Genomic DNA, 9,002 nt, shown 5'->3' on the forward strand with positions numbered 1-9,002 from the left:
CCTCTCTCCCTCCTCCTCCATCCTCCCTCTCTCCTTCCCTCCATCCCCCTATCACATATTTCTTAGTGGTTGACTGTTTTGTTCTGGTAAATTGTTCTAGAGAACTGAAACTACAAATACAGTCTTTTATAGTCAACAAAAGCTGTTGGGTTTATATACTAATGAATCTTCTATTTGGTATTAAAGAAACATTAAATTTATAGAATAAACCAGAGAATGCACTGACCTGGGTTCTTTTCCCCTCCAGGACTTTAAATTTCTCAGCATGTTTGTTGCTGCTTTTTCCTCAGGGCTAGGGATTGAACTCAGGGCCTTGCACAAGCTAGGTAAGCTTCTACCACTGAGTTATACCCCCAGCCCCTTACAGGCTTTTAAGAATTGAGGGGAAATTGGTAGGAGTAAAAACTTATTCACTGCTGAATAAACTTTTATGTGATATTTTTTTAAATGTATCTTAAAACAGGGGCTGGGGATGTGGCTCAAGCGGTAGTGCGCTCTCCTGGCATGCGTGCGGTCTGGGTTCGATCCTCAGCACCACATACAAACAAAGATGTTGTGTCCGCCGAAAGCTAAAAAATAAATATTAAAATTCTCTGTCTCTCTCTTAAAAAATGTATCTTAAAACACATTAGATTTTCACAACTTCAACTCCTATTTTTTAGTTTTATGGAAAGTAGTAATTGTGTCCCTAATTCATTTTGAGTTTTTTTCTACACCACATTTTTATTGGTGCATTATATTTGTACATAATGACGGGATTTGTTGTTACATATTTGTATTACTTTTTGAGTTTTATGGAAAGTAGAAAGTAGCCATTATGTATTTTTTAAGTAAATTTTAGTTAATAAGACTCAGCTTGAGACTGACCTTCCTCTCCAGGGAGTTTTCTAACACTCCAGTTTGCACTCTAAAAGGAGATTTCTGTGAGTTCAGTTGATTTTACTTAATGGAATGGAACAGATTGAATGACTTGAAGTCATCGGATTGTTGTCCTTGAAATGAGTCAGGTTTAGAGAAGTCCCTGCTCTGTCCAATCACTGATGAGTTTTGACCTCATACTCCCTAAATACATTAATCATCTTGATAAATTCACAGAGCCTCCATTATTTTTCATATTGTTAAGGTGCACTGGGGTATGAGCATTCCAGCCTCAAAAGTTGACCATCCCAAGCTTTAAATGTCTTTCCCCTCCCCTCACTACTCTTTCCATCCCACTTCTTAACTTCATTTATGATAAATGAGTGTTATGTAATTTAAAAAACTGGAACAATGTAACTGGGCTGGTCAAGCTGTACTCATCATAGCCAATGGCTGGAGTTTGAAGAACATTTGCAGAACCACTTTTTACCCAACATTGCTTTCTGAAGTTTGTTTGTTTTTGTGATATTGGAGATTGAACTCAGGGATGCTTTACCACTGAGCTACATTGACCACTGTTTTTTAATTTTTTTTTTTTTTTTTTTTTTTTTTTTTTAGTTATCGGCGGATACAACATCTTTGTTTGTATGTGGTGCTGAGGATTGAACCCGGGCCGCACGCATGCCAGGCGAGCGCGCTATCGCTTGAGCCACATCCCAGCCCCCCCCCCTTTTTTTTTTGAGACAGGGTCTCACTAAACTGCTGAGGCTGGCCTCAAACTTGCAAGTTTCCTGCCTCAGCATCCTGAGTCACTGGGCAGGGCTTTCCATACCAATAAAAAATGTGGAATGGAAAAAAAAAACACAAATTACAAGGCTGGGCCACCATACCCCTCTTGCTTTCCAAAATATTGCCATGTTATAATGAAGGTGCTTTCATAAAGCACACATGGAAATGATGGGTCTTCTTATTTTAGTCTTTCTCACATGATAAAAAAAATCCATTCTAAGAGTTGCTGAAATTTTGAAAATTAGAATCACATGGAAATAATCACTTCAGCTCCCAAATAAAAAAACTCTTCCAGTAAGCAGTTACTTTTTTAGATCTTTCAAGTGCTTAGCCGGGAGGCAGAAGGGAACATATTTATCCCTGCTTTAGATGAGCCTGGCATGTGTACCAGGGTCCTGGTAACAGTTTTTTTCCTCTTTGTCCTATCTTTTCCTCTTCTACTTTCCAAAACAACCTCTGGTTAAATTCATTCCCCTCCCCCAAGTTCTGCAAACAGGAATGGTCATAGGGGTAAAGCCAACAATGGTGTTCACAAGGCTGTTGGCTATGTCAATACTCTGGCCATTCATTCTTCTCAGTCATATCTGCTGACTGGATAATAATGAACATGGTCAAACAGAGCCCCCTGTATCTTGGCGCAGAATGTGCCAATGTCTTGTCCTCCAGTCCTCAAAGATGGACTGAGCAGCCAGACAATGATGCATGCCTGTGATCCCAGCTACTCGGGAGGCAGAAGCAGGAGAATTGCAAGTTCAAGGGCATCTTTGCAAAACCCTGTCTCAAAATAAAAAGGGGTAGGGCTGTAACTCAGTGGTAGAGCACTTGGCTACTTGGGTCCCCTAGGGAACCCAAATGAGGACAAGCCAGGAAACATGCTTAGGACCAGTTAAGCCTTCAGATAATAAAAGGCAACAACATTCATCAAGCCCTTGCTCTATATCAGGTCCATTGCTAAGCCTTTTATATATACTACCTTAGACTTAGTTCTCATGACAACCATATGAAGATGACACTATAAGCTCCATTTGGCACGAGTGAAAACTGAGGCCCATTGGTTAAGATAGTTGTTCAAGGCCTACAGCAGCATCAGAACTAGAATCTGTGAGGTTGCCTGTACAACTCATACTTTTGGTCATTTTGTTTGCCTCCTATGTCCAAAATGCTTTCTAAGTATTCTTACTCAGTTTCTCCAGGAAGAAAGCAACCTGAGTGGGGCTTTAGTCATGTTAGTTGTTACCACTTCATCCCTTCCATCCCTGTCCATCCCTGGACAAAGATGATTGAACCAAAATTGGTCATCTCACACAAAAGCCAACAGTTAAAAGGCTCACATCCAAAGAAGTAGGATAATTCACACAAATCTGAGATTGCATTAGATCTAGGACCTGGGGGACTTGCCTTCTCCATAGCTAGTCTACCTTGTAACTGGCTATGGTAGGCCCAAAGATGTTCACATCCCAATCCCTGAAACCTGTGGATGTTACTTTGCATGGTTAAAAGTGCTTTGCAGATGTAATGAAAATTAAGGACTTTGATATGAGGAGGTTAACCTGAATTATTAGGTGGTCCAAACCAATATAATTACAAAGATAACTTATAAGAGAGAGGCAAGATGATCCAAGTTAGTAATAAGATGGAAGCAAGAAGTTGGAGTGATGTGAAGAAAAGCCATAAGCCAAGGAACTCAGGCAACCTCTAGAAACTAAAAGAGGAAAGAAACATTCTCTCTAGAAGTTACCAAAAAGAATTCAGCCCTGCCTATACCATGCTTTTAGACTTCTGATTTCTAGAACTATAAGAGAATAGATTTGTGTTGTTTTAAGCCATTAAATTTTTGGTGATTTGTTATAGCATAAATAGGAAAACAATACACTGGGCATACAGCAAGTGCTCCTTACCCTTTTGAAGGAATGTTCCTCACTCCCATTCAGTCTAATTTCACTGCAGTATCTTAAATTAGTCCTTTACTTTCACTCTTTCTTGAAACATTTTCTTGAAGTGAAAAACAAGTGTTTTTTTTAAATTTTTTATTAGTTATTGATGGACCTTTATTCATTTATTTGTTTATATGTGGTGCTAAGAATCGAACCCAGTGCCTCACACATGCTAGGCAAGCACGCTACCACTGAGCCCCAACCCCAGCCCGAAAACAAGTGTTTTTTTCAATCAATAAAATTTCCCCCTATAGAAATTAATTTTTATTGGATGTGGTGGTGCATGCCTGTAATCCCAGACACTCAGAGGCTGAAGCAAAAGGATAACAAGTTCAAGGCCAGCCTCAGCAATTTATCGAGGCCTAAGCAACATAGCAAGACCCTATCTCAAAATAAAAAGGGATAGGGATGTGGCTAAGTGGTAGAGTACCACTGGGTTCAATCCCCAGTATCAAAAAAAAGAAAAAAAAAATAGTTTTCTCTTTCCTGTTCCCCCACCACCTTTTCCAGTGTAGACTTTGGTACTTCTCAGGTAGACTTGGGTAATGCTCCATGGGTGTGTTTGGTCCACTGTGACTAAATCTGGTATAGCCTGAGGAATTGCCATAGGTTTGTATGTCTGTTGTCTGAAAAACTGTCCTGTGGAAGTAGAACTAATTCCTCTCTATTATCTCCTCCAGAGTGGAGAGGATAGAAAGCAAATTTGGCTTGTTATGAAGAATGCTTTAATTATTATAGCCTCCTACAAGAAAGTGAGTGGCCTGGAGAGTTAAGGATTTCTTAGAGACCCCAGATACCTGAACAGGTATTGGAAATTAAGGAGTACAACTCTATGCTGCCTGCAAGAAATCTACTTTAAACATAGACAGAAATAGGTTAAAAGTAGGAGGAAGTAAAAAGGTATGTCATGCTAATGCTAACTAAAAGAGAGCTGGAATGGCTATATTAATATAATACAAGAGAAAATTCATAAAAAATGTTTATATACCTAATAACTTTAAAATAGATTAAGCAATAACTGATGGAAATGCAAGGAGAAATGAACAAATTCAGAGTTACAGTCTATGTGTATAATTAATAGAACAAGTATACAAAAAATCAGTCAGGATATAGAAAATTGAATAAAACTTTCAACCACCTAGATTTAATAGATATTCACCACTTCATCCAACAACTGCAAAATATGCATCCTTTTCAAATGCACAAGGAACATTTATCAAGATAGATTGGGCCGGGCACAGTGACACATGCCTATAATCCCAGCGGCTTGGAAGGCTGAGACAGAAGGATTGCAAGTTCAAAGCCAGCCTCAGCAACTTAGTGAGGTACTAAGCAACTCCATGAGATCCTGTCTCTGAATAAAATATAAAATAGGGCTGAGGATGTGGCTCATTGGTTGAGTACCCCTGAGTTTAATCTCAGGTACCCCCCACCAAAAAAAGATAGATTAGGGATGGGGGGATAGTTCAGTGGTAGAACACTTGCCTAGTATGCACAAGGCCCTGGATTTGATCCCCAATCCATAAAAAAAGAACAATTTCTGGTCCACAAAGCAAGTTTTAATGAATTTAAAAGATGCCAGCCAGACATAATGGTGCACACCTCTAATCACAGCTACTCTGGAGGTTGAGGCAGGAAGACCACAAGATCAAGGCCAGCCTGGGAAATTTAATGAGACGCTGTCTCAAAAACAATTTTAAAGACTGGGGATATATCTCAGTGGTAGAGCACCCCAGGGTTCAATCCCAGCACAACAAACACACATACACGGCACAAACCAAGGAATACTAGCAACCATTAGAAGCTAGAAGATTCAAGGAATGATTCTCTTCTAGATTCTATGGAGTAAGAATGATTATGTCAACACTTTGATATTCAATGTCAATGTCCTTGGATTTCTGTCATCCAGAATTGTGAGGAATTAACTTTCCATTGTTTTAAGCCAAAAAGGTTTTTTGTTTGGTTTAATTTGGTTTGGTATCAGGGATTGAACCCAAAGGCACTTAACCACTTAGTACATCTCCAGACTTTTTTTTTGAGACAGGATCTTGGTAAGTTGCTGAGGCTGGCCTCAAATTTGAATCCTCCTGCCTTAGCCTCCTAGGCCACTGGGACTACAAGCATGCACACCACACCAGGCCCCAAAATATATTTTAAAGGATTCAAGTCAGGGGGCTAGGGTTGTGGCTCAGTGGTAGAACACTTGCCTAGCATGTGTGAAGCACTGGGTTTGATCCCCAGTTCCACATACAAATAAATAAAATAAAGGTCCATCAACAACTAATAAAAATACTTTTTTAAGAAAAGGATTTAAGTCAAACAAATTATGTTATTTGACCACAATGGAATAAAATTAGAAATGAATAATAGAAATATCTCTAGAAATCCAATTCCTGGAAATCAAACAACACACTTCTCAACAACAGGAATCAAAGAAGTACTCAAAAAGGAAATTATAGAAAATGCTTTGAATAGAATGAAAAGCAAAACAAGTGGGAATTCTAGAGCACTTAATGCTCACATTAGACAGGAAGGGTCTCAAATCAATGGCCTCATCTCCCACCTTAAGAAATTCAAAAAAGAAGATGAAATGAAATTCAAAGTAAGTGGAAGAAAGGGAATTATAAAGGTCAGAGTTGAAATCAGTGAAACAGAAAATATAAAAGAGAGTCTGAGATAGTGACACACACCTATAATCCCAGCTACTCAGGAGTCTGAGGCAGAAGAATTGCAAATTGGAGGCCAGCCTGGGCAATTTAGAAAGACCCTGTCTCAAAAAAAAAAAAAAAATTTTTTTTTTTACAGTACTGCAGATTGAACTCAGGCATGTAGTACCATTGAGCTACATCCCCAGCTCTTTTATTTTATTTTATTTTATTTATTTATTTTGGAACCAGGGATTGAACCCAGGAGTGCTTAGCTACTGAATCACACTACCAGCTCTCTCCATATAGAGACAGAATCTCACTAAATTGCTTAGGGCCTCGCTAAATTGCTGAGGCTGGCTTTGAACTTACTATCCTCCTTCCTCAGCCTCCCAGTCACTGGGATTATGGGTGTATACCACTGTGCCCAGTTTATTTTCATTTTTGAGACAGGGTCTCACTAAATTGTCCAGGCTGGCCTCAAATTTGCCATCCTCCTGCCTCTCAACCTCCCAAGTCTCCGGGATTACAGGCATGCACCACCATGCTTGGCTCAAAATAAAAATAATTTTTGAAAAGGGCTGAAGATATAGCTCAGTGATAGAGAGCTTGCCTATCATGTGTGAGGACCATGAGTTCCCTCCCCAGTACCACAAAAAAGGAATTAAAAAATATAGAGAAAACCATTGAAATTGAAAGCTGTTTCTTTCAGAAAATTAGATAAAATTAATAAGCCTCTAATGAGACTGATTTTTAAAAAGAAAGGCAAATCATTAGTATCAGAAATGAGAAAGAAAGCTGGGTGCAGTGGTACATGCCTTTAATCCTAGCAACTTAGAAGACTGAGACAGGAGGATCACAAATTCGAGGCCAGCCTGAACACCTTAGTAAGACACTGCCTTAAAATGAAAAATAAAAAAGGCTGAGGATGTGGCTCAGTGGTAAAGCATCCCTGGGTTCAATTCCTAGTACCAAAAAGAGAAAAAAAAAACAAGAAATAAGAAATGACACTGCTAAGGATTGATATTAAAAGGATAATACAGGAATATTATAATAAACAACCTTGTGCCAATAAAGTTAATGGCAAAGATAAAATAGCCAAATGCCTTTAAAGACACATACTACCAAACACATTCAAGAAGAAATAAATAACCTAAATAGCTATCTGTTATAAAATAAATTTAATTTGCAGTTTAAAACTTGCTTATGAAGAAAGCACCAAGAGACAGCTGGGCTGAGATATGAGATAGGGGTGGTCATTAGCACTGAGGAGGTAGAGGAAGTCATGGATCGGAAGAAACTTCTTAGAAAGTATTATAAGGCTGGGCATATGGCTCAGACCACATGAGGCCCTGGGTTCAATCCTCAGCTCTGGAAAAAGAGAAAGGGGGTGGGGGGAAGCATAGCAGAATCCTAGAGATTCCCTAGTGCTAAAGAAGAAAGTTTAAAAGTCTTTTCCCATCCCTAGCACTGCAAAAAATACAACAAGATTTTAGCTGAGATAGCACCATTGCATGGAGCTTTCTTGTACTTTTAGATCTTGATTTCTAGCCCTTCCTCCTTAGTGAATGAAAAGTTAGAATGCCAAATTGAGTGCTTTAATGTACTAAGGGATTTTAATATAGTCCAAATGGCAGGGAAACGGGACACTAAATTGGGAGAGATAAATAATGAGGTAATGTAGATCTTGGATTCAATACATACAATAAAATGTATGAATGTACCACTGAATGATTTTGACAGTACATACACCTGTGCAACTCAAGCCTCTACATGTATACAGAATGCTTTCAACACTCCAGAAGTTTCCCTTACTTCACCAGGACAGGTAATTCCTCCTCTAGTCCCTGGAGACCGGCACCATTCTGTCTGCTGCTCTCCATACTAAAAAAAAAAAAAAAAAAAAAAAAAAATCTCTTAGAGGCTGGGCTGTAGCTCAGTGCTCTCAATGGTAAAACGCTTGCCTAGCATATGTGAGGCCCTGGTTCCATTCTTAGCACTGCAAAAAAAAGAGAATTTTAAAATCTTTTAAACTTGTGGGTTATTCAAAGAAAGTATGGATGATCAGGTGGCAGGATCAGGGATGGGGAATATGAGTCTGAATGCTGCTTACGATCATTTATTCCATGTAATTTTAAAATCAAATCAAATAAAGCAGCTTCTCTTCTCCACCAAAGAGAAGTTTTGCAAGAGTTGACCTCCAGCCTTCAGGGTCTTCCTGACTAGGGAAGAGGGAGGATTTGTTTAACCACTTTGTTCTTTCCTTTTTAACCTGTTTGTATTTAACCAGAACCCTGTTAGGCATTTTAATAACCTTTTTGTTGTTGTTGACTTAAGTAAGAGATGAACTTTAGATATATGTCCAAACTCCAAAGTTTAGGTTCCTTGCACCCTAAGTCTCTACCGACACACACACCCCCACCTCTTCCCAGAGTGGCTTTGCAGGATTCTTCCAGCCGTGGGAAAGGAACGTAATTTTGGACCCAGGAGAGGGAAGGGCCAGCAAGTGGGGTAGCTGTCCGCACCTGTCTCCAGGCCTGAGGTCATCCACCTGCCCAGTCACAGTGCCCCAGGCAGAGATTCCCCTCCCCGAGGTCCTCTGCCAGACCTTTTGGCTGCTGCATAAATCACCCGACCCGACCTGGGTGAGTGCCCGGGTTGGGCCTGCTTCCCCACCCCCTCCCTGGAAAGGAAAGGCCCAGGCAACTTCGGTTTGAGACCCACAGGACCCAATTTCCCAACCGCGGGAAGCCGGAAGGAGATCGATTGCCCCGTG

The sequence above is a fragment of the Marmota marmota genome, unplaced genomic scaffold, assembly GCF_001458135.2.
Source record: "Marmota marmota marmota unplaced genomic scaffold, marMar, whole genome shotgun sequence".
NCBI classification, from domain to species: Eukaryota; Metazoa; Chordata; class Mammalia; order Rodentia; family Sciuridae; genus Marmota; species Marmota marmota.